The sequence below is a fragment of the Pleurodeles waltl genome, chromosome 11, assembly GCF_031143425.1.
Source record: "Pleurodeles waltl isolate 20211129_DDA chromosome 11, aPleWal1.hap1.20221129, whole genome shotgun sequence".
NCBI classification, from domain to species: domain Eukaryota; kingdom Metazoa; phylum Chordata; class Amphibia; order Caudata; family Salamandridae; genus Pleurodeles; species Pleurodeles waltl.
In genome coordinates this window covers 730,344,151-730,371,285 of record NC_090450.1, presented here as the reverse complement: position 1 = coordinate 730,371,285, position 27,135 = coordinate 730,344,151, and the positions used below count along the sequence as shown (strand labels likewise).

At 42.5% G+C, this 27,135-nt stretch overlaps 1 protein-coding gene across 3 annotated transcripts in view; it reads left to right on the top strand.

The window, feature by feature from the left end:
* CIAO1 (cytosolic iron-sulfur assembly component 1) overlaps positions 1-27,135 on the top strand; it is a 184,555-nt gene that overhangs the window by 6,205 nt on the left and 151,215 nt on the right. Inside the window, exon 2 of one of the 3 annotated variants that reach the window (XM_069214417.1) lies at positions 9,941-10,023. The exons of the other annotated variants lie outside the window; for them this stretch is intronic. The gene's annotated coding sequence lies outside the window, so the exon portion shown is untranslated. The remainder of the gene's footprint in view (positions 1-9,940; positions 10,024-27,135) is intronic. 3 annotated transcript variants of the gene reach the window in all.

Below are 27,135 nucleotides of genomic sequence, written 5' to 3'. Positions count from 1 at the left end.
ACTTCTTGATGCCCCCCTTTTTGGCATTCAATTCACATTTGTAAGAGTTTTTTCACAGTAGTTAGAGAATACTTCACTGACTATTAAATCACTTACATTAAGTTTGTCTTCTGTGTCTCTCATTGTTTTAATTTTCCTCATACATTTTCCTTTGACCCTGAACTTTTGCCTACATTCTGATCAGTGTATTATATAAATATCCAACTAGGGCACACCAACAGTAGTTCTTAATCTTCTTGGTCAAAACTGTTAGCAGAAAGTGTGAGGAGTCAGTTCTTTATTGTTCCTTCAAAAAGTTAATGAAAAAGAGTAACATCATAAGTCCAAAGATGCAACAGCCGACACATGTTTCGTCAACAAGACTTTTTCAAGGCTGTAAGATGTAAATGCAGAAAGGAAAAACATATGTATTCCAAAACATATATAACATGTCATGAACAAAGGATACAATACTATTTCAGAACAGTCACACCCAAAGTGTACATAAAATTACTCCAGATGCATAACACACGATTAGCTAAAAGACTAATCTATGAATGATTGACCAAAGTGTTTACATGCAGACAATATCCCAATCAGTGTAAAGGCTCGCCAAAGACATAGAGACCACCAGTGAATGCAAACAGACAAGTAAAATACGTGCAAAATGAGACCCACTCCAGAGGCGTACGCCATACAAGTACGTGGGTGTAAAAGATGAAGTAGGAAGTGACGTGAAGATAGAATATAAATAAAAAAAACATACCTCAGATATATAAGAATCCGATAAGATGTATCATACAATAACATTTTATGTATAAGGCTAAAAAGTGCCTCTATGATAAATAATGTGCAAACTCTGTCAAAAACGTCCTTCTGGAATCATGAATGTTCCAAATGACCATGATAAGCCTAAAAAGGAAGATGAATAAATAGAAGAAATTTGGGAGCCCCAATACCATAATTAGGTAAGAAGAAAAAAGAGAACTTAATCCAAATACAACTATCTATATAAGACCTTGAGACGCTTGGAGTCAAGATATATTATCAGATTGAAAACTAAGATGCTGTTCGGGATCAACTGCGATGAAGAATTATATTGTCATCTATAATTATGGTTGTACAATGTGAATAGTATTATACTGTGTATGTAAAGAGTAATAGATCATATTATTTGCAGAAAATCGTATAGTTACAAGTCACAGTAGTTAGGGCTACTAGACCCCCTAATGGGGCAAATGGATATGATCTGAAACTTTGGTGTGAGGAATTAAGATTGATAAAATACATGGACTTATACATTTGTAATATTGGGATCCAGATAATGAGGACAGTATAATATCAGAAGTAATTGGTGTAATGAGCAGAGTACTTGTGTTAATATTTATTTTATTATTATTATCTTTTGTAATTGTACAGTTGTTCTATAGTTTTCTATGTCATGGGAACGTATTGGGTGTAAGTAAGTGTATTGGTTTGGTGCTTGTATAACGTTTTTTATATGCATACATTTTGTAGACTACATATCCCAGAATGCCACATACGGGCATGGCTTAGAGGATCAGTATAAATAGTGCATGTAATGGATTGTGTAATCACAGTGATCAAGACCGTGAAGGTCGAAACGTGTTGGTTTGTTTGGGATCATTTCATGTATTAAATGAAGATTTGCACAATCCTGTGAGTGCCGCGTCTTTGACATAATATGTCAAACTGGTGTGGAGATTAATTAAGGGAATAGGTCCTTCCCTGGCGCAGGCACCAACATAAAGTAAGCACGCCTTTCCTGGACCTTTTGGGACTGATGTTTTAGTTTTTAGGCAGTGCCGGAAAGTGAAGAGATGTTATCGGTATACAATGTGCAACGTAAAGAACTGTAGAGATAAGCTGGAGGAAAATTCCTGTGTCCAATAGGATTAACTGTGCTACTGCGTGAGAGATAGAAAAGAAGAGACTTGGTCTAATTGCAACGTGATTGAACTAAATGAGAGAAAAGCATTGCCGTTCGATTTATTTAAAACGCACACTGAGGAGACGCGTGTCTCTAACAGCCAGTTTCCGCAAGCACAGCGGGTAAGACTAAGTTGTCTTGAAGCCTTTTTGTAATTATAAAGAATTTTCGGCGAAGTACAAAAGGCAAATACTGTGGCATCCGCGCACAGACACATCTCCCTGCATCTGAAATCTCATAAAACTGGGGAGTACGAGCGGCCTCTGGATTCGCTGTTTGAGCGAGTGGTTAAACAGAAGAGCCACATGCAGAAAGCTACTCAGAGTTGAATATTGGTGGTGTCTGAACTCAGGGAACGAAACGTGGTGGGTGTTATCAGACACACGTTTTTCCTGAATAAGAAGCAATCAAGTGGATTAAGTGGTGAGTGAGAAACAGTTCAAATAACGGAGGCATTTTGGTTAAAACGATAAGCCTCGTAGCTTCGTTTTAGTTTATTGCATACTGTTGGTAATGAGACTATTAGGTACTTGAAAAATAAATTTGATGGATATTATGAGTGGAGGTGAATTTTAATGAACCCACACGGCACATGAGTAGCAATGATCAAACAGTGTTTTGAAGCGCCAAATATATTAAATCTAGGAAATTATCATCTGTAGAACGGCAAATGGTTTGAAGTACAACACAAAGTTGAATTTCTCACTTGTGTTACGATACCCAAGATTTGGTAATATTTGCTCATGACTTATTGAAATAAGATGCTGAAAGAAGTATTGCCTATGAGTCTTGAAGTAAGTTGAAATCTCTCAGTGGTTAAAGTGAACAGAGGACTTCCCCAGCACAGAACAATGTGAATGACTTATTTCCGCTGCAATAATTGTATATAAGATTTATTTTTGGGACATAGAAGTTAGGTGTCCTATTAATATATATCACTTTCTAGTGGTAGTTACAAGACATAAGGAATGTGAGGTCTTGTAAACTACACAGAATTGAATATCTAAAAAGAAATATTATATTGGATGATACCCTACAAAGAGGTTTAAAGTGGGAATTCTCTACATTTAATACATTACGAATTGTTGTCAGCTAGAAGTGAACTTACCTGGCGATAATATGGAAGAAAGATAGGCCAAACGTATTCAGAGAGCAGTAACAGTCTTTGGAATAACGAGCAGTGCTCAAATTCAAGGGCAACCATCAAAAAGTGTGGAAATAGCTCCAAGGAACAATGTGAAACATCTATTTTTGCAATTAGAACGTCTTATGAAAAAAGAGATCTAAAAAAGTTGGGAAGTAATGACAGTACAGAAGTACAGAAAAACATATAAGTGGGCAGAGTTCCAAGAGGATTGAGAATTTTTACCTTACCAAATCACTCGGATACAAGTCCTGAGATGCTCAAGAAATGGGGTATGAACACCATGGAATGTTCGAAACGTATGATGGAGGTCATAATCAAATATGCCAAAAAAGATATTGAGAAACTAAGGCAGAGTATTAAAGAATTGGAGAAACAAATTAGGATGTTAGATCAGGAAGAAGAGAAGGTGAAATGCAAAAAGACCATGAATATCTTTTTAGAGAAATATGAAAATCAAATAGAGGTACGGAAAAAAAGCAAGTTCCTGAGGGATGCTCAAGACTATGAAACAGGACGTATCCTAACCTTTGCAAAAAGATTTGATATATTGAAACAACAGTTTTACTCAGGACATATTGATTTGGAACAGACAAAGAATACAGAAACAAGTGGATCAGAAACTGATCTGAGTGAAGGTGAAGGTACTAGCAAGAGTGCAAGGAAAACAACTTTTTTTAGACGAAATGAAATTAGTGTACCTGGATCAAACAACACCGAGAAACAGAGGAAGGGGAGGAAGAGGCAGGGGCCAAGGTTGGCGAGACCCCAAAGGAAGAGGAAGATGAGAAGGGTAAAAAGGAAAGGATTACATGCTACTCAGTCGGAAGGAACAATAAATTCTAAGATATCATTGGGACAATCAGAGAACTTGATTGTTAATCTATCAAATTATGAACTGAGCAAGGTGGAAGAATAAGTTTTACAGAAGGGTCTGAGTTTTTGTCCGGAGAAACATTAAGATTTTGTACAAACAAGAATTGACTTATATAAGTTTGTAAGAAAATTGAAATTGGCAAAACACTTTTCCAGAACGGGTCCTACAATGATATCTGAAGAAGGCTCTAGTACGTGTAATCTAGATTTAACTATAGAACAGAGCGCTGATTTTAAAACAATATATGACTTGACTTATAATTTAAGAGATGATGATATGACTGAAACACAAATACTGACTACATTGGGTATTGATACAGATCAAAAAGAAATAACAAAGTTCAATCCCAAATCTAAATTCTGCCCAGCTCTTTCTCCAGGCAACAAAATTGATATATTTCATGATCTTGTTATTAATGATCTAGAGAAATTACAGCCCTCTCATAAACAAGAGAAAGATAATTTTATGAAAAATCAACAGGAAGCATCGAAGGACTTGATGGATAACCAATCAATAGTAATTAAACAGATAAAGGAGGTAACGTTATTTGGGACAAGAATGACTATATGGAGGAGGCGTATAGCCAGCTGAATATGAATTTGAATTATTGTAAATTGACTGAGAATCCCATTAATCAATTACTTTTGGATGTAAATGAAAGATTAGAGAAATGGCACTCAGAAGGATTGATTAGTTTTGATGAGAAGTCATTTATGATGAATGAAAATCCAATCATGCCAACTATATATTTCTTGCCTAAGATCCATAAATCGTTAGACAAACCTCCAGGTAGACCTATAATATCAAGTTGTGCCTCACTATATGAGGGTGTGTCGAACTATGTAGATCATTATTTGGCTCCAATGGTTAAAGATCTGAATTCGTACATACAAGATTCTGGAGACTTTTTGAGGTCATTGGATGTAGTAGTATGGCAATCTGACTATTTGTTAGTAACTATATATGTGGTTTCACTATATACCTCAATTTCACATCAAATGGGGATAAATGCAGTGACATTTTTTCTGTGGCAAAAAAGTATTAATTTCTTAAACATTCTGAGATGTTATTCGAGATGATAGAACTATGTCTTAATAACAATATTTTTATGTTCAACCATCAGGTGTACAAACAAATCTGTGGGACAGCGATGGGAGTATCCCTTTCTCCAAGCTATGCAAATCTCATGATGGGGTGATTGGAGAAATGCATAGCTTGGTGTCAAGAGAACGACCAATACAGGGATAAAGTGGTGATATGGTTGCGATTTATAGACGATTTATTTTTGATCTGGCATGGAACTGAGGGATTGTTTAAGGATTTCTTTAGTAGGTTAAATAGAAATGATGTTGGATTACAATTCACTTACAAGACAAGTAAGAGTTCCATTGAATTCTTAGATGTATTAATGTATATTAAAGCAAGAGAATTACAAACTACGTTACATAGGAAACCTACAGCAACTAACAGCATCCTACACAGGATCGGTTTCCATCGTAGATCATTGATTAGAAGTATTCCCTATGGGGAGTTCATTCGCATTAAAAGAAATTGTTCAAATGAACAAGACATGAATGAGAAATTTGAGGAGACTAGACAGAGATTCATAAACAGGGGATACAAATTGAAAGCAATAAAACACAGTGAGAGAAAGGCAAGGGAAAAGAAATGAGAACAGGTATTGCTTAAGAACAGAAATATACCAGAGCAGTCTATGATGGAAAAAAATGAGATTAGACTTATTTTGGATTACAGTAAATAGAACCAACAGATAGTGAACATCTTGAATAGATATTGGTACCTGATCCAAAGAGATAGTGACATTGGACAGAGAGTGGGTATTCGCCCCTCAATTACATATCGGAAAGTACCATCTTTAAAAGATATGTTAGTGAAAAGCCATTTTGAGACTCCTAAAATTTCTAATTGGCTAACGGATGGAAACAAGGGTTTCTTCTGTTGCAAAAAGTGTAAAGCATGTCAAATCAGATGCAATAAAAAGGCTATAACAGATTTTAGGGGAAAAGAGATTGTGATTAGAGAAATAATCACATGTGAAACAACTTTTGTGGTATATGTTTTGGAATGCCGATGCGGTCTGAGATACTTAGGCAGTACTATATGCCCCTTGAAAAAGCGTATCTTGGAACACATCAGAGCAGTGGAAAATGAGGATACTACTTATGCTATGACCAAACATTTGAAAAACCCATCCAGAATTAGATTGGCTGTCCATGAAATATTATGGCATTGCTACAATACACAAGCATGAATGGGGAGGCGATAGAGTTCTGAAATTGAGAAGTTCAGGATCAACTGCAATGAAGAATTATATTGTCATCTATTATTATGGTTGTACAATATGAATAGTATTATACTGTCTATGTAAAGAGTAATAGATCATATTATTTGCAGAAAATCAGATAGTTACAAGACACAGTAGTTAGGGGTACTAGACCCCAAAATGAGGCAAATGGATATGATCTGAAACTTTGGTGTGAGGAATTGAGATTGATATAATACATGGACTTATACATTTGTATTGGGATCCAGATAATGAGGACAGTATAATATCAGAAGTAATTGGTGTAATGAGTAGAATACTTGTGCTAATATTTATTTTATTATTATTGTTTGTAATTGTACAGTTGTTCTATAGTTTTCTATGTCATGGGAATGTATTGGGTGTAAGTGTATTGGTTTGGTGCTTGTATAAAGTCTTTTATATGCATACATTTTGTAGACTACATATTCCAGAATGCCACATAAGGGCATGGCTTTGAGGATCAGTATAAATAGTGCATGTAATGGATTGTGTAATCACTGTGATCAAGACCGTGAAGGTCAAAACGTGTTGGTTTGTTTGGGATAATTTCATGTATTAAATGAAGATTTGCGCAATCCTGTGAGTGAAGCGTCTTTGACATAATTTGTCAAACTGGTGTGGAGATTAATTTAGGGAATAGGTCCTTCCCTGGCGCAGGCACCGACATAAAGTAAGCGCGCCTTTCCTGGACCTTTTGGGACTGATATATATATATATATATATATATATATATATATATATATATATATATATATATACACACACACACACACACATTTACAAGACTACATAAATAAAATTAGCTATGGCTTGACCTCCCTCCCTGCACCCCCAACCCGCCCGACCCACCTCGCTCTGCTCCCCACTCCATCTCTCTGCTGGGAGCAGACAGGGGACTGTGTTGCCTGACAGTAACAGATAAATTAGTTTAATTATTTCATACTTTGTAGCCGTCTGTTAAAGGAGAGCATACCTTTAACTTATGCTTCCTTAGGTGATCTGACCTTTGTCCCAAAACCCAGGACATTTATTTAATGATCTGACCATTGCCCCAAAAACCGGGACATTTATTTAAAATTAAGAGAAGCGTCGGGACACCAGGACAGTCCTCTACAAACCGGGAATGTCTGGGGAAACCCAGGACGTCTGGTCACCCTAAGCAGAGTGCCAATATGGCTGTTACGCTCGGCTCACCTTTCTCACTGATATCCTGGCGGCTCGGGGGAGTACTTGTGTTCATTCCTTTTTTTAGGTCAAGTGTGCAAGCGCTTTGACCTGTTGTAGGTATTGTGGGCTTTTAACAACGCCCTCCTCACGGCCAACACTTTCACTCGTTCGCAGGCTTGCCTTTTAAAAATCCTTTGATGTCATTGTTAAATGCTCTACATTTGTCCCGCTTTTGTTACCGCCTTGCAGACTGACTCTGCTACATGGATTACTGCATGAGGGCCGATATGTTTTACTGTGAACCAACTACTTTTTGGTGTCTCCCCTTAGCGCTCATGCTTATGGCGGCTATGGTGCTCTGAGTTGGTTCGTACTGCCATCCCCAACACCCCTTCCATGTCGTTGCTTGTTCTTGTTAGCTTCTGTGTAACAGGTACGCAGCTCAGAGTCCATTCAACAGGCTTTTACAAGCTGGCTGCACACAGCCATGTAACCCTTGGAAAAAATGAATAGGCGCAAACAAGCTTAAGAGGCACCTAAAGTGCTGATGGATAGAACTTTTAATTATTAGATGCATTTATAAAATAGCTCAACATATTTACATATCTATTATGATGCAGATTTTCCCCTCGCACAAAACAAAGCTCGCAGCAATACCGCAGAATGCTCACAACACTCCTCTTTAATGAGATTCGCTATTTGCATTTTCTTTCAAACAAGAGATCCTGCTACAATAACCTGCCACGCGTTTCTGCCCTTTGTATGACTCAGGAAATTAGGTTTGGTGCAGGTTTAACCTTATGATGGGAGTGAACTGATGGAATATCGGATTAAAGTATTCGCCTTTACCTCAAGCCGAGGGAATAGGGCTCTCATGCAATCTCCACAAAATGTATCTGTTTATACAAACAGCAAGTGAAGTGCTCACACAAGAAAGACGTGCCACTGTAGTGCTCTATTACAGAGACATTTGTAAAGCTCGCTGCGTTTATCTAGCCTTAATTATGCGCACCTACAGATGATATGGTATTAACCCCGGGACCTGTTTGAGCACATATAGATTTAAGTGAAAAGAGCCATTAACATGATACTGCTATTTTCTAGCAAGATGACCTCTAATGTGAAAGAAAAAAATGATCTTCTTAACAATGACTGGATGTTGCTAGACACGCAACTGCTGCTACTTCGCGGTGCTTTTCATTTGCAAATGTAAAGGGAAAAACCGCTTATTTTCTAAACCCAAATTGTGTCATAATTCACACAGCTTTTGCTTACTGAGGGTTCACGTTTGAAGTACACTTGCTACACATAAAGATCTTGTAATTCGCAAATTACACAGCGCATGCAAAGAGAGAGAGAGAGTGTGTGTGTGTGTGTATGTGTGTGTGTGTGTATATATATATATATATATATATATATATATATATATATATATATCACATTTTCCTGTTAGTTAAAGAAAAGCTGGGATACCTCCAAGCTGCTGACAAAAAAAAAAAGTTTCATTTGGAAAAAAGACTCCCCTCCAGGGCGTTTCGGCCGTAGCCTTGGTCAACCAATATATGGTTGCACTCCATTATTTATTGCCATTTCTTTTTGTGTGGTTATGCGCTCTACGGGCTAACTATATGATCATGTATTTAACAAATACTATTTTCATTTTGGTGTCCTAGTGGGGCTGTTCTGAGCATTGCAGTCAACATACCATACTATAATATTTGCAGCATGAAAACCCGCCCCCTAATGCTTAGCAGGGCATTACTTTTACAAAACATTTTTGCTCATAACTTAGCCTGTGCTGGTCCTAGGACAGTGGAACCTTCTTCAAAACGCTCTTTCTGTCTACATCATCTCTGCGTCCCCACACTAGGTTAGTGGGGACCCCAAACTAATAACTCTTCCCATCATTCAGTGTCTTTTAAGCTTTCTCATTGCTAGAACCTTTGTATTACAGCTGGGAGAAGTTTTGTTTTAAAGGCCTTGTTTGTAATATCATTGCAGTAGGCCTGCTAGCCCTAAAGACACTCTCTAGGGGCTAAGTGTATGGTTACACTGCATTAGTTTCTACAATTTTTTTCAGGGGGTTATGTCCTCTGGGGGCTAACAATATGGTTACATGACCATGTTACTTACAAATGATATTTTTGTTATGGGTCTCTCTAGGGGCTGTTTTGAGCATTAAAGTCTAATGCCAAAAGTTTATTTTGGATAAAGGTTTATATGATAATTGTATATGTTTTAACAATCTCTCCTTATTACAACTATGAGCATGATTCAGACCAACTTAACATCCTTATTACACTATGACTGTTTGAACACTCTTGATATGTTTGGATGACTCTTTTAGTTTATTTCCACTCTGTGGTTGTCTTGTGTCTTTTTTGGGGGAATTGTGTTAGCCAGCCAGCAACTCTAATGGTGGGGTGGTGAAAGTGGTATTCTATTGGAATTAGCAGGGCAGATGCTAAATGGCAACATTTTCATTTTTTGCTGCAGGTAGAGGAAGACGGTAAATGGAAGTGCTTTAGTTATATGCAGGGCCACTGGAATTACATGGCGGGAAAAGACAAAATTATAAGGTACAGTTGACCAATTTATGTGGCAAGAAAAGTCTGGTTATGAATTTACAATGCCAATAGCTCTAACTCAAGCAAATGTGAGACCTATTGCATTGCAAATGCTTGTTTATCTTGAGGAGAAATAGGAGATGTCAGTTTTCAATTTATGGACGTTAACTGAGGCTTGGCTTGCCCCAGATTAGCTCCTTGATATCATATATGTAGGGGAAACATGGGAGGCGGTAAGTGCCTCGAGAGCCATTAGTGGACTGGATACCTAGATATTGTCCCCTTTTTGTCTATAAAGATTTGCAGTCAGTGGTCACCACACCTTTTTGACTCAGTTGCTGCTGAGAATGTACAGAAGGGCTGATATTTAGTTGGATATCCCTATATGATTGGTATCACCTAGGGATTGGGGCTCACTGTGTCCAGCTATGACCGGCATTTTTTAAAAGTTTATTAGAGGCCACATGAGAGGCTACTGGGAAAGCTTCCGGCTTGATCCAGTGTTAATTTATGAGGCCATCACCCAGCATGCCCCCACTTAGGACAGGCTTGATTTTGGCTGTGCCTCTTAGAGATCAATGGGCAGAGACATGAACAATGGGAAACAGCAGCAGACTGTATTTTCTAAGTCAGCTTAAGTTTCTTCATCTTACAGTAGCACTTAAGGGGCAGTTCTGAGTCAGCATTTCCCCCACTGACCAGGGACCAGGGACTCCAACGTACCAGCTTTCAAGACATTTCAGAGACCAGGCAATGATGCTCATCCTGCAGATCAAAACACAGCAGAAGGAGGCATGCCAAAGCCCAGAGATATACTAGAAGCTAACTCTACCTTAGCTAATGGTATACATGAAGGTGTGATGTGGTCTGATAACACTCTTGTAGTACAGGAGATGGAGTTTACTGAAGTCCTGCAAGATTTGATAAAAGAAAGGTGGGTATGCCCTAGGATAGTTCTGAGCAATTATTTTGCTGTTAATAATAACAGTGCCTGCTCTGTAAGTCTTGAGGATAAGATTAAGCAAGCACCAAGTCTAATTAGACAATGTTCCATGCCTAAGATTATCAACAGCTTGTTATGCTCTTCATGATTTGGCCAACCCCCGCAGAGAGGAAGGATATCAATAATATTAATATCAGTATTCTATCAGAACAAGAGAGTGTGGCCAGCTTGATTTTGCAAATGAGATTAAGCAGTGCTTGAGGAACTGAGAAGGCCAATGACTCAATGTGCTTAAGGTTGAGAGGAATTGGAACAGCGAGTTTCAAGTTGTGAAAATAAGTTAGAGGTTCCCTTCTCTCAGAACTTGAGCCTCGAAAAGCACCTTACCCCTCAAATGCCTTCATTTTGTACACTGGTGTGGGTGAAGAAGCTGCTAGAAATCAAGACATAATCTAGAAAAGGAAATCAGTGATTCTAGTTGTCAGACAAGAGTAGCCTGCAGATATAAAAACCCCAAAGCCAGCCTTCCCCTAAATAGATGCCGTTATGTCATGTAGGGAGCACGACCATCTGTAGTTTATTGGTGGCCTAGATCATATATAACCTGTGTCCAGCTCCCCAAAACAATGCATCAAAACCAACAAGAAAACAGAAGGAGAAATGGGGTTGGCATGTCTTTTCAAACCTAATAATCCAATATTGGGAGCGTTCAAAAGCACTGAATAAGGTCACACATGAAGTTATGCCTGTGGGGAATGCGAGTTGCTCAGGCTTCTCCAGTTGTCTCTGTCACCCTCCAACTGGCTGCTTCTCCTGGCCATGTGCGCATCCAGCAACAGTTCAATCTTCAGCGCTATGCACTACAATTGGAAAACATGAGAAATCATGTTCCTACAGCAGAGTCTCCCTTTGCCATCTCAAACAGTTAGACAAGTGCGCATGCGAGTATAGGCCACATGATTTGGCAGAAGAGTGATCCTCACGTACAGCTCTGTTGCTGAGCCAATGAACTGCAATTAAACGCCTGAGTCCACAATTTGGAAACCACACGTATATTTACCTGCAGTGTTCCATTGGGAGGAAACTGTGGGCCCCTGAGGGTGTGTACAATTCTGCTAAAGCCACCACAGCGCCTCTCGTTAGTTACACGCACTGCTCACTGGAGACCTGCGTACGTTCACCCCGGCACCTGCTTGCAAGAACAGTATTGTTGTCTTCCTGCACTGCCCGATCACAGTCTGCTGCTGGAGCCCTTAAAGTCACCTTGAGGAAGCGGACAAGCATGTTCGGAAACCAGAGCCTGTGCAAGGGGAGGGATGCAGGGAGTGGTAAATGGAAAGAGCCCGGCTTTAGTGCGCAGAGCTTAGCGGCCATGTTGGGAAAGAGACTACCAAGATACCCGTCGCATGAGCTACGTGACAGGGAACTTACAACCTTTGTTTTAAAATCAGCGATACGCCTGGCTTGCTGCCAGCATTCGCTCGCAGATCGACATGAATGGGTGGGGTAGGAGAGGAGAAGGAACTGGCATGGAACGGTTGGGTGGAGAGTTAAGAAACAGACATGAGTGAGAGCTAGTCAAAACACAAACACCCACCTGAAATGTTCTTCCATATTTGAAAAAAAAATTGTCCCTGAGCCAGTAACTATAATGGGGCAAGTGGAATGCTACAAGAAATGGGGGCATGCTCCATGAAAAGGAACCAACAACTAAAAAGTAGGGACATATAGGTAAAATAACCACTTAAAACCAACAATTTTTAAAGGAAACTGAAATGAACAAATCAAAAGCAGTGGCTGACTGTAAGCCCTTAGAGTGAATACAGCATGTCTCATCGAGACAGCTCATGTGCTGCCTAGGCTCAACCTAAAAAGGCGGTGTAGTGCCAGAGTCTCATTGTAGATTTATTGGAGAACAGTTTTAGGTACTTGTTTTTCATATATTTAGATTGGATAGCTGGGGGAAGGCCATATAATGCAAGATGGGCGCAACAGGCAGAATACCACCTTTAGTCTGTAGTCACTGAATGTATTCCATTTTAAAATCTATGTTTGCTAGAATGAGCTTTATTTATGCACTTTATGCAACTGTTTTCTATGCTCATTTGTTTTATTCCTCTGTATTTTGCACTCTGCACTTTAAGGTAGGTGTAGGCTAGTTTGCATCTTTTAGAGTAAAGTACTTTAGTTTTTTTTGTATTATAGACGAGAATGTGTGCACATTGGTGCAAAGTGAGTTGTGGATTAGGACTGAATGGAGGAAGCTCGTAGATACAAAGCTAACACAGGCCATATTAGCAGAGGGAACCGTTGTTTTGTTCCAAAAGGGGTGAAATGATGAGGTGTTTTTGCTTAATGTAAATGGATTACACAACAGTAGGAAAAAGCAGGCAGTCGAAATTTGGATAAAAAAACATACACCCACAGTGTTTTTTGTGCCAGAAACTCCTATTCCTCTAAACAGGCTTGCCTAGTTTGAGATTCTTAAAACATGGGCTGGTTTTAAATATTTCTTAGGCTGGTGCAGTACATAGAGGAGTAGCAATTTATATTAACAAGAATGTTAGAGCAGTGAGTCATAGAGAGAAGTCGGATGTGGAAGGACGGTGGTGTTAGGTACACTGCATGACTAATTGCAGTTAACGTTAGTTAATTTATATGCACCAGTTGATGATGATCCTGTCATATTCATTAAATTGTTCCTGTCACTAGCAATAGTCGATTGAGGTCTGATCACCCTGTGGGGGGGAGGACTTAAATTTTTTGTAGCACCCAGGTGTTGGTGCTTCCTCTCATAAAAAGACTAATTCGAAACTGAAAATAGTGAAATCACTTTAGGAATATCTTTATGGTTTCCTCAAGGGTAGCGTATCCAACACAAAAAGAATATACTTATTCTTAGACATAAATCGGCAGCTCATATCGATTATTTTTTTTATTTCCTCCAGTGGAGTTTAAGCAACTGAACATGTCACCTAATAAATTTAGGAAAAGGGAAAATTAGAGATTGTTTTTTAATAAGAAATATTTGGAAGACAAGAATTGGAGTGAGTCATGTAAAATAGAGATTGAAAGTTTTCTTGATCTAAAAGAAGGCTTTGCCCCAATTAATATAATATAGGATGCTATTAAAGCATCCTTACAAGCATTTGTTATTTCTAGAGATATAGGGCCTGATTACTACCCTGGCGTTCTAATGACCGCAACTGCCACCAATGCAGCGGTCTGAGCACCATATTCCGACCGCAGCAGTAGCACTGCGGTCGGACTGCCAGCACCACCAGTTTTCGTCTACACAATGCTCTGACGATGCTGGCAGTCCTAATCCGCCAGGGTAGCACCGAAAGCAGCTTCACCCTGGGTATTACAACCCCCTTCTCCGCTGGCAGTTTCATGGCGGTAACCCCGCTGTGAAAAGGCTGGGGAAGACAGGGTGCCGCAGGGGGGGGCCTGCACTGCCCATGCACTCGGCATGGGCAGTGCAGGGGCACCCCTTGCCAGCCTTGTCACAATATTCACGGTCTGCTTTGCAGACCGTGAACATTGCAACGGGCGCTGGTGCGCCCTACGCAGTACATCATTGCTGCTGGCTCGATTATGAGCCTGAGACAATGCTATAGGCCGTTTCCCCCGGGACCAACGAGCGGAAAACATTGCAAACGGGTGCTGGTGCGCCCTATGCAATACATCATTGTGAGAAAGTAGCCTCTTTCTAGCCTTGTTACCCCCACTTTTGGCCTGTTTGTGAGAGTATGTCAGGGTGTTTTTACTATCTCACTGGGATCCTGCTAGCCAGGGCCCAGTGCTCATAGTGAAAACCCTATGTTTTCAGTATGTTTGTTATGTGTCACTGGGACCCTGCTAGTCAGGACCCCAGTGCTCATAAGTTTGTGGCCTATATATATGTGTTCCCTGTGTAGTGCCTAACTGTCTCACTGAGGCTCTGCTAACCAGAACCTCAGTGGTTATGCTCTCTCATTTCATTCAAATTGTCACTAACAGGCTAGTGACCAATTTTACCAATTTACATTGACTTACTGGAACACCCTTATAATTCCCTAGTATATGGTACTGAGGTACCCAGGGTATTGGGGTTCCAGGAGATCCTTATGGGCTGCAGCATTTCTTTTGCCACCCATAGGGAACTCTGACAATTCTTACACAGGCCTGCCACTGCAGCCTGAGTGAAATAACGTCCACGTTATTTCGCATCCATTTACCACTGCACTTAAGTAACTTATAAGTCACCTATATGTCTAACCTTTACCTGGTAAAGGTTAGGTGCAAAGTTACTTAGTGTGAGGGCACCCTGGCACTAGCCAAGGTGCCCCCACATTGTTCAGGGCAAATTCCCCGGACTTTGTGAGTGCGGGGACACCATTACACGCGTGCACTACACATAGGTCACTACCTATATGTAGCTTCACAATGGTAACTCCGAATATGGCCATGTAACATGTCTAAGATCATGGAATTGCCCCCTCTATGCCATCCTGGCATTGTTGGCACAATTCCATGATCCCAGTGGTCTGTAGCACAGACCCTGGTACTGCCAAACTGCCTTTCCTGGGGCTTACTGGAACACCCTTATAATTCCCTAGTATATGGTACTGAGGTACCCAGGGTATTGGGGTTCCAGGAGATCCCTATGGGCTGCAGCATTCCTTTTGCCACCCATAGGGAGCTCTGACAATTCTTACACAGGCCTGCCACTGCAGCCTGAGTGAAATAACGTCCACGTTATTTCACAGCCATTTTACACTGCACTTAAGTAACTTATAAGTCACCTATATGTCTAACCTTTACCTGGTAAAGGTTAGGTGCAAAGTTACTTAGTGTGAGGGCACCCTGGCACTAGCCAAGGTGCCCCAACATTGTTCAGGGCCAATTCCCTGAACTTTGTGAGTGCAGGGACACCATTACACGGGTGCACTACATATAGGTCACTACCTATATGTAGCTTCACAATGGTAACTCCGAATATGGCCATGTAACATGTCTAAGATCATGAAATTGCCCCCTCTATGCCATCCTGGCATTGTTGGCACAATTCCATGATCCCAGTGGTCTGTAGCACAGACCCTGGTACTGCCAAACTGCCTTTCCTGGGGTTTCACTGCAGCTGCTGCTGCTGCCAACCCCTCAGACAGGTTTCTGCCCTCCTGGGGCCAAGCCAGGCTTGTCCCAGGATGGCAGAACAAAGGACTTCCTTTGAGAGAGGGTGTGACACCCTCTCCCTTTGGAAAATGATGTGAAGGCAGGGGAGGAGTAGCCTCCCCCAGCCTCTGGAAATGCTTTCTTGGGCACAGATGTGCCCAATTCTGCATAAGCCAGTCTACACCGGTTCAGGGACCCCTTAGCCCCTGCTCTGGCGCGAAACTGGACAAAGGAAAGGGGAGTGACCACTCCCCTGGCCTGCACCTCCCCTGGGAGGTGTCCAGAGCTCCTCCAGTGTGCTCCAGACCTCTGCCATCTTGGAAACAGAGGTGCTGCTGGCACACTGGACTGCTCTGAGTGGCCAGTGCCACCAGGTGACGTCAGAGACTCCTTCTGATAGGCTCCTTCAGGTGTTGCTAGCCTATCCTCTCTCCTAAGTAGCCAAACCCTCTTTTCTGGCTATTTAGGGTCTCTGTCTCTGGGGAAACTTTAGATAACGAATGCAAGAGCTCATCCGAGTTCCTCTGTATCTCTCTCTTCACCTTCTGCCAAGGAATCGACTGCTGACCGCGCTGGAAGCCTGCAAACCTGCAAACCTGCAAACCTGCAACAAAGTAGCTAAGACGACTACTGCAACTCTGTAACGCTGATCCTGCCGCCTTCTCAACTGTTTTCCTGGTGGTGCATGCTGTGGGGGTAGTCTGCCTCCTCTCTGCACTAGAAGCTCCAAAGAAATCTCCCGTGGGTCGACGGAATCTTCCCCCTGCAACCGCAGGCACCAAAATGCTGCATTACCGGTCCCTTGGGTCTCCTCTCAGCACGACGAGCGAGGTCCCTCGAATCCAGCAACTCCGTCCAAGTGACTCCCACAGTCCAGTGACTCTTCAGTCCAAGTTTGGTGGAGGTAAGTCCTTGCCTCACCTCGCTGGGCTGCATTGCTGGGAACCGCGACTTTTGCAGCTACTCCGGCCCCTGTGCACTTCCGGCGGAAATCCTTAGTGCACAGCCAAGCCTGGGTCCACGGCACTCTAACCTGCATTGCACGACTTTCTAAGTTGGTCTCCGGCGACGTGGGACTCCTTTGTGTAACTTCGGGTGAGCACCGTTTCACGCATCCTCGTAGTGCCTGTTTCTGGCACTTCTCCGGGTGCTACCTGCTGCTGAGAGGGCTCCTTGTCTTGCTCGACGTCCCCTCTCTCTCCTGGTCCAATTTGCGACCTCCTGGTCCCTCCAGGGCCACAGCAGCGTCCAAAAACGCTAACCGCACGATTTGCAGCTAGCAAGGCTTGTTGGCGTTCTTTCAGCGGGAAAACACTTCTGCACGACTCTCCACGGCGAGAGGGATCCGTCCACCAAAGGGGAAGTCTCTAGCCCTTTTCGTTCCTGCAGAAACCTCAGCTTCTTCTGTCCAGTAGAAGCTTCTTTGCACCCACAGCTGGCATTTCCTGGGCATATGCCCATCTCCGACTTGCTTGTGACTTTTGGACTTGGTCCCCTTGTTCCACAGGTACCCTAGATTGGAAATCCACAGTTGTTGCATTGTTTGTTTGTGTCTTTCCTGCATTATTCCTCTAACACGACTTCTTTGTCTTTTGGGGAACTTTAGTGCACTTTGCACTCACTTTTCAGGGTCTTGGGGAGGGCTAATTTTCTAACTCTCATTATTTTCTAATAGTCCCAGCGACCCTCTACAAGGTCACATAGGTTTGGGGTCCATTCGTGGTTCGCATTCCACTTTTGGAGTATATGGTTTGTGTTGCCCCTATGTGCCCCCATTGCATCCTATTGTAACTATACATTGTTTGCACTGTTTTCTAAGACTATACTGCATATTTTTGCTATTGTGTATATATATCTTGTGTATATTTCCTATCCTCTCACTGAGGGTACACTCTAAGATACTTTGGCATATTGTCATAAAAATAAAGTACCTTTATTTTTAGTATAACTGTGTATTGTGTTTTCTTATGATATTGTGCAAGTGACACTTGTGGTACTGTAGTAGCTTCACACGTCTCCTAGTTCAGCCTAAGCTGCTCTGCGAAGCTACCATTATCTATCAGCCTAAGCTGCTAGACACCCTATACACTAATAAGGGATAACTGGGCCTGGTGCAAGGTGCAAGTACCCCTTGGTACTCACTACAAGCCAGTCCAGCCTCCTACAATCATTGCCGCCGGTTCTATTATGAGCCTGAGACAATGCTGTGGGCCGTTTCCCGTTGGGCCAATGAGCTGGAACTGTTTCCACCCACCGACCCAGCAGTACACTCGTAATGGGCCCTGTGGGGAGGCTGCCACACTGGCGGCAGCCTACCCTGTCGAGACTTCGGCGTACGGGCTTTTCAATCTGCCAAAGTCATAATAAGCCCCATAGCCTGGTTAAAAATGTATTTTGTGAGATGAACAAATCAGTTCAGAAGAATAGAGTTAGTTACAAGCATAATTCAGATAAGAATAGGAAAACACACAGGGAAGCCAAAATTGCTCTCCAGGAATATTAATCCGCAAGGAATTATGTGCAAAATCCAACATACTTACAAAAGATACCTGAAGGAAGTGACTTTGCTGGGAAGTATTTGGCTTGGCAGACAGGGGAACGGATCTCCTGTAATTTGATTAATTCCGGGATTCAGTGGAGTGCCCTAGAACTGGGATGCATTGTACATCTGAGCAAGAGATCTATGCCATTTTTTTAGAACAGTTTAGTAATATTTCTTTTTACCCTGATGTTAATTTTTTCAAATTGAATTGTTTGTTGGATTCTTTCTCTATGCCGGATCTTTTGGAGGAAGATTGGAGACTTAGGGATAGCCCCTTTACCCTATGAGAGCTGGAGGAAGTAATAGGCAGCCTACCTGGGGCACAATTTGTGATCCTGACAGGTTTCACACTGAATTTTAAAAGACCTTTTCAGAATTTTTAGACCTGTATGTATTTTAGGTCGCTAATTCAATTTTTAAAGGATGATTACCTCCCCCTTCCTTCAAGCCAGAGAATGCGGTCAGCTTTCTTAAAAAAGGTAAAGACCCCACAGACCCCAATTCCTGTCTTCCAATTAAACTTTTAAATTCAGAATATAAAATCATATTGAGACTGGTTACAATTGATTTAATAATTTGGCACCTCAGTTAATTTATCAGGATGAAAATTGTTTTATTGCTGGTTGGCAGCTGAGCACCAACACCAATTATTTAATAGAGACTTTGGACATTCTGTCTGTAAACCAGATCCCAGCTGCAATCATCTTATTGGACGCTGAAAGGACGTTCAATCTTGTGGTTTGGGAAGGGTTATGTCACCCTGTAAGCATCTGTTTGTGGCCTGCAATGCTATAGATTCATATGCTCTGCATATTCCTGCCATCTAGTGTTGGGTCCGGAGTTGTGCAAGTTGTTTTTCTTAAAAAAAAAGTCTTTTGAGTCATGAGGTCGTGTGATTCTCGTCTCAGTGATATTGTGCATGGGCATCACCTCCATTGTTAGATCGTAAGGAGTGTAAGGTATGTGTAAGAAAAGAGATATCTATGCTAAATGTGAATTTCACTATTTTAGGGGCTCTCAATATCAATTCTGATGATCACAAAAACCCAAATGCAGTTCGACTCATTGACTCACTGTATACTCTTGGACTCTGACTCACCCCCTCTGACCTTACTCACAAGGCACACTACCTGATCAATGTAGTTTTTAGGTCTTGGCTTGGAGCCCACTTGTCACTTACCATTGGTTGGCTTCCTTCTCACTCTCATTTCTTTTGTTTTCATTCATCAGGAGCAGCTGGTTTCATTGTGTTGGTCGTTCCTGAGGAGTTGAGATGATTTGCTTAATCTCTTTAAATTTGACACACACACCACACTCATTTAATCTACTTATGCATCGCCGATTGTTAATTAAAAAAATAAGCATTATGACGTGGCTGCTTTTGTAGGCATTCATGCATTATTGGTATTATCAAAGTCACTAGGTCCTTAAGATGAAACTTATTGACTTTGCCAATGCCTGTCATGATCAGATTCCTTTAATCTCAGTGTTTTTGGGATCATGCAAAGAGTGCAGAGCCTAGTGTGTGTGAGGGTGCTGGAGGAGAAATTGGGCTTCCTTGAGCACCACATGTGCTTCTGTTGTACTGGTTTTGTACATTAGACTTGTTATTCCACACATCAGCAACCAGCACAGCTTTGCAGCACAGTGAGCTAGTCTATCTCCTAAGTTTGTGCTGCATTGTGAAACATAGATATTTGCTACACCAATTTACTAGTTTAAGATTTCAGAGTTTTTTTGTAGTTGGCTAGCTTTGAATCTTTTGAGCTTGTAATTGGATGATCGATAACATGTTTGGCTGTAGTACACATGCTCTGAACACTCCTGTTATCTAGTTTTGGGCCCAGAGTTGCGCAAGTTGTTTTTGTTTGAAGAAATCTTTTGAGTCACAAAGTCGAGTGACTCCCCTGGGTGATAATGTGCATGGACATCAACTCCATTGTTGGATTGTTTTCTCTCCGCTGTCGGGTTCGGACATGTGCGCCTTCGCTCGGCGCTTGGACTCTGTTTCGGTTTGATTCTACCAGTTTCTGTTCTATCTTCAAAGGTATTGTTCTCGTTAATGCTTTTCCATCTCAGTGCCCCCTCAAAAACTCCCCCGGATCGACTTTGTTAGACTCACTCCAAAAATGTGCTACTGGTGATGGAATGCACACCATTTCGGTTTTGCCCACGTTGCCATGCGAAATACCCGCATACAAATCAGCATTAGGTGTGCAATTTGTGCCTTTACCTGGACCGCAGAGAAGCCGACTTTGAGCCCCGTAAGTCGTTCAGATCAAAGAAAACGCTCCTGGATCACAGGACTCGTTGCCTCAAAATGTTTCAGAGGGCTGCAGACGACACTCACAATATCTTCGGAGAGGAACAGTGTAGCCTACCGTCGAAGAAGAGGAGGTCTCTCTCAACAGAGGTAGACCTTAAGATGCAGGAAGTTCCATCTGCGCCACGCGTGAGTCCTGCAACCCCTACCCTAATACCTCCATCCAAGCCAACCAAAAACTCTTCAGCACCAACAGTTCCACCTCAGGTCATAGTCCACCACTGCTCCCCTGGCATGGTAAGAACTGAAAAACTACTTTGGATGCCCGACCCTCAGGCCAGGTTCCAGAAAGCCATTATAAGGCCAAGCCTTCGGGGTCGACCTCTTTAGACCCGAGAACAGTCCTCGCACCGACTCGACCTTTGGTGTTATCTCAGTAGTTGACTCCCTCCACCTCGGCGCTGAAGAAGCCTCACCCATTGAAGCCAAAATCCTTAGTTCTGAATCCTTCAAAGAATGATACTAAAGCTTCATCGACTTTGACATCTCCCATCAAGCCTATTTTGGAAAAGCTGGATATTTGGCTGCGAAATCCAAGTGGGAACTGGTCCGATTATTGCTACGCCTTCCTCTCTTCCATCTCTAAAGAGGAAATTGACACTTGAGGAGGCACTGGATGTACCCCTTCCTCTCAGGAAGAAAACCAAGGACAAGACCACAAGCCCTGCCTTTCTTCCAGTTCCTTCTACATCTCCCTCTCCACCACCTCCATACCCCCTCTTTTCCTTAACCATTGTCACCACCTCATGACCCCCTGGACAGTTCATCCCAGGGGTCACCACAGGCTGACACAGGTGGGCCACAAGGCAATCCTGGCCCATGGGGCATGTACTACACAGATCCCACTACCCCAAATGATCTTGATCTGTACCCATCTCGTCCTTCCCCACTTGAGGAGGCAACCTCCTACCAGGAGGTCATTGCGAGAGCAGTAGCTTTCCATAATGTAGAACTACACAAGGAATCACTCAAACAGGATTTCCTATTTGTCACCCCAGCTACTACACACAGAGGCACACAGTATCTCCCAATGTTAAAGGCTATAATGAGACACACAGATAACATCTTTAAAGACCCTGTTAGGACAAGGATCATTACTCCTAGAGTGAATAAGAAATATAAGGCAGCGCCATCAGACCTTATATTTGTTCGTGGCCAAATGCCACCAAATTCTATTGTCACCACCACAGCATGCAAGAGGGCCAATTCTCAAGCTACCGGGGATACCCCCAAAGAATGAAAGCAAGCGCATAGACGCTCCTGGGAAGAGGGTTGCAGCTCAGGCTGCCAGTCATTGGCATATCGTCAATTCTGAGGCCCTCTTGGCCCTTTATGACAGAGCCCACTGGGACAAAATGAAGGAGCTCCTCCAGTACTTCCCAGAAGTACACAGAAAAAGGGGCCAACAAATTGTTACAGGGGGCAAACTATCACCAACACTTCTATTCACTATGCCCTTGACGCAGCGGATACTGCCGCTCTGGGAGTTAACACAAGCATTCTTTTATGGCAACATGCTTGGCTGAGGTGTTCTGGTTTCAAGCAAGAGGTCCAACAGTCTGTTTTCAACATGCAGTTTGACAAGGAACTTCTCTTTGGTCCACAGTTGATTTTACCTTAAAAAAAATAAAAAAAGACACTGACCCGACCAAAGCTATGGGAGCATTGCAAACCACTACTCCCAAGGGCACTTTTCGTTGCCCAAGTTACATAGGTACCTACAAGTCCACTTCCACAGAGGCATTCTTCTCACAACAGAAGTAGCCCCAGACCTCTTACACAAAGGGTTACTACAGAGGCTCATTCAAAGGCAACAATAACAAGGGTATTGGTAAGTGTGCATCCTCCGGCGGAGCAACACCCTCTGCCAATCAGTGACTACCTTATCCTCCCTCCAACCACACCACACCTGTCAAGGACAGACTACAATTTTTCCACCTAGTCTGGAATACCTTTACCACCGACAAATGGGTGTTAGCCATTATCCAACATGGCTATTGTCTGGAGCTCATTACCACACCACCCAACATTCCACCTCACACTCATAGATTAACGCAGGAATATCAAACACTACTCAAGCAGGAAGTCCAAACCCTTCTCCTCAAAGGGGCCATAGAACTCGTTCCTCTTCAACATCAGGGCTCATGGGTATACTCTCTTTACTTCCTAATCCCAAAAAAAGATAGGCCATTAAGGCCAATCCTTAGATCTCAGGCCTTTAAACAACTGCATCCTTTCAGAGCACTTCCACGTGGTCAACTTACAGGATGTTTTCCCACTGCTCCAACAAGGACTTCATGGCAACACTAGACCTCTACGACACCTACTTCCACATACCAGCCCATCGCAAATACTTAAGACTTGTCATCGCGGGCAAACATTACCAGTTGAAGGTACTTCCATTCAGGGTGACCACCCCACATCTCGTGTTCACCAAATGGCTAGCAATGGTCATAGCTCATCTCTGCAGACAAAATGTCCAGGTGCTCCCTTACTTGGCCAACTGGCTTATCAAAGCCAGCACTTTTTATCAGTGCCAACAACGCACTCAGATGGCAATAGATCATTCTCACAGATTTTGTTTTACTATCAAGATCCCCAAGTGTCACCTGCAACCACAAGAGGTTCAACTATACTTAGGAGCAATCTTCAACACACAGCTAGGATTGGTCTACCCCCAATTCCGCTTGAATTCAGAACTTCCAGGTAACACTGCCCCAGTTTCAGACAAACCATCAACTCTCAGTAAGGATGGTTATGCGTCTACTGTGAATGATGGCTTCATGCATTGCCATAGTTCCCCATGCAAGACTACACATGCATCCGCTACAGCAATGTCTAACTCATCAGTGGTCTCAGTCAGAGGGTCAGCTGGAGGATCTAGTGTTGATAGACTGCTACACTCACTGTTGTCTGCACTGGTGGAACACCAACAATCTGTTGAAAGGGCAGCCATTTCTTGACCCTGTTCCCCACATATCACTCACAACGGACACATCAGAGACAGGATGGTGGGTAAACCTGCTGGACCTAACAGTTTAGGGTCTCTGGGATACCAAACACCAGAATTTCCACATCCTCTATTTAGAGCTTTAGGTTATTCACTTAGCATTGAAAGCATTCCTTCCTCACGTCACTCACATGGTTGTCTTAGTCCAGACAGAGAATATCACAGCCATGTATTACCTACAGAAACAAGGGAGGGTGGACACAGTAACCACAACCATCTCTCCTGTCGCAGACCATTTAAAAGTGGTCTGTACATCACAACATTCACCTGTTAGCACAATACCTTCCGGGAAGAGACAACGACTTTGCAGACGTGCTCAGTAGGATCCAGCAACAAGTCCACTAGTGGGAACTCCAACCAAACGTCCCCCCGTCATACTTCCAAAAGTGGGGGTTCCCTCAAATAGACCTTTTAGCCACAGCAGAAAATGCAAAATGCCCAAACATCTCCTCCAATTTTCCACACCCACTATCCAAGGGCAATGCACTCTGGAGGAGTTGGTCAGGGATCTTTGCCTATACTTTTCCATTTCTGGTTCGGATGCTCTGCCAAACGTCTCTCACAATGAGCCTGGTAGCTCCCATTTGGGCCCATCATCCCTAGTTCACAACACTGTTAGATCTCTCAGTAGTTCCATACGAGAAGCTCCCCAACAGGCCATGCCTTCTGACTCAAAATCAAGGACAAATCAGAAACCTAGACCCCAAAACTCTCAACCTAGCAATTTGGCTACTGAGGTCACATAGTTTGCCTACGTTAACTTGCTATAAGAAAGCACGAACATTTTTAAGGAGGCACGCAAACCAACCACTAGAGCATGTTATGCAGCAAAATGGAAACGTTTTCTTTGCTACTGTCATTCAAAACAAATTGACCCTTTCAAAGCCACAGAGCAAGACATTGGCCTCTACCTATGTCACTTACAGAAGGCAAACTTAGTGTACACTTCCATATGGTTGTATCTTGCTGCAGTAGCTGCTTACCTACAAGATAGGCAGCGCCTTTTGCTTTTCAAAATTTTGGTCATCTGAGCCTTAATGTAAGGGCTTAAGCGAGTTATTCCACCAAGGACTCCTGCACCTTCTTGGAACCTTAATGTCGTACTTACAAGACGCATGGGTCACTCATTTGAACTTCTACACTCATACCCTCTTCAATTTTTATCTTGGAAAATGGCATTCTTAGTCACCACCACTTCACTTATGCGTGTTAGTGAGAAATAGGCTTTAACCTTAGAAGAACGTTTCTTCCAAATACACAGAAATATTTGGTTCTTTATACCAACCCTAAATTCCTACCTAAGGTTGTATCTCAGTCTCATCTCAACCAATCCATCAAATTGCCAGTTTTTGTTCCCTCAACCAGACTCTGTTGCAGAAGAGCCATTTACACACTACATGTTAAAAGGCCACTTATGTTCTACATTGATAGAACTAAAACCTTTAAGTCTCTACTTTCAGTTTTTATGTTAAAATCAGATACCAGTGTTTCTTGTAACAGTCAGCTTGGTGAAGCCATCAATCCACTTCTCTCTCTCAAACAAACCTGAATCTTGTAGCTCTTACTATTGTAGCAAAATTGAAGTTTCTCGTAGCACCCCAAAATTATTTTCTCAATAGTGAAAGACTTAGTCAACCCTATAGTGTGTAGTAAAAATATTTCTGATGGATACATCTACCTGCAGATTTCTCACCTTTTGAATACTACTATGCGCCAGCATTACACAATTTTTTTTCTCCACAGCTCTCCCATGTTGACAAGGGCTTTGGAACGTCCACAACTTCACATGTGACCTCACATGACGTCACCGGAGCCATAAGAAGCCCTCATCGAAGGGCTGCCATAAGTTTCCACCTATTTTTTATGTGCCTTTGAGGCGAATGAGTGGAACTAACTCAAAATGTTTATCACAGTTCACAGACCTTAAACCAAATATTTACGTATAAAACTGAAAGTATAGATACAAAACTAATTTTGGTATATGCAGACAAGAAACTGGGAGGTGGGTGGGTCAGTGCGCAATCTACAGGTAGTTACTGTATCCACCAGAAAAAACGTTAACAAAGATAAGTAACATTTCTTCTGATGGATATCTACCTGTGGATTCCTCACCTTTTGAATAGAGTACCCAAGCAGTCCCATGCTCGGTGGTGGGTGCATGTCTGCCAATACCAAAAAATCCTGAAAAACCGAATTAGCAAAGCGACTGCCACGCCTCACTTCAGAGTCTAAACAACTGTGCTCCACAAAAGTGTGGCGGGAGGACTGGTGCATGTTGGCAGAGAGTAACCTATGAAAGCTGAGGTTGCTCACAGAAATGGGTGAACATTTGGGGATGATGGAAAGCCCAAATGGGAGCTTGTGCACCCCCTTCCCTTGGACCTCCTTGCTGACTCGACGCCTGATCAATTGGGCCCCAATGCGCTGCCTGACAGGGTGTGGGGGAGGCTAGGGCATCACTCACACGCTGAGTTGTACAGTTGATATATTTCTGATGCCGGTACGATCATTGATGACATGTTTTTCGTGTGTATGTAATGCACTTGCCAAGTTTGCAATAAGAAGATTTTTTTTTTTTTTTTTCAAGTGTGCAGGGAGGCTCCATCGCTTTACAGATGTTAACTACAGGGAGATCCTGCAGTCCCCAGGCTGCGGAGGAGCCAAATGGCCCCCACATTTGTTTTTAAAGCCCATGGGGAGGTGATGGTCTCCAGAGCTGTGAGGGAACTAAGTAACCCCGTGTTTTATTAGTTAAGGACCCGGGGAGGTGGCAGTCCCCGGGGGTGCGTGGGGGCTAGGCGGCTCTCCCACATTTGATTTGTTTGAAGCCCTTGGAAGGTGGCAGTCCCTGGGGTTTTAGTGGTGGGGGAAACACACAGACACAAACAATGAGAGAGCTTGCTTGGAGACACATATGGACCACTGTTGGATCTGTGCCTGTCACTGGCACTAGGCCCAGCCACAAAAGTGGGGCAGAGTTTTGCTCAGCACAGGTGGGGCGATGCTGGGTGGTAGGGATTTTTGTAGATTCCTGCAGATTCTGGAAGTTTCCATCACAGAAATGTAGAGGAAGTGCGTGACTTTTGGCATAGTTGGAGTTTTGCAGGGCATTGTGGGTAAGAAAATGGTGTGGGGTGCATTTGAAACAC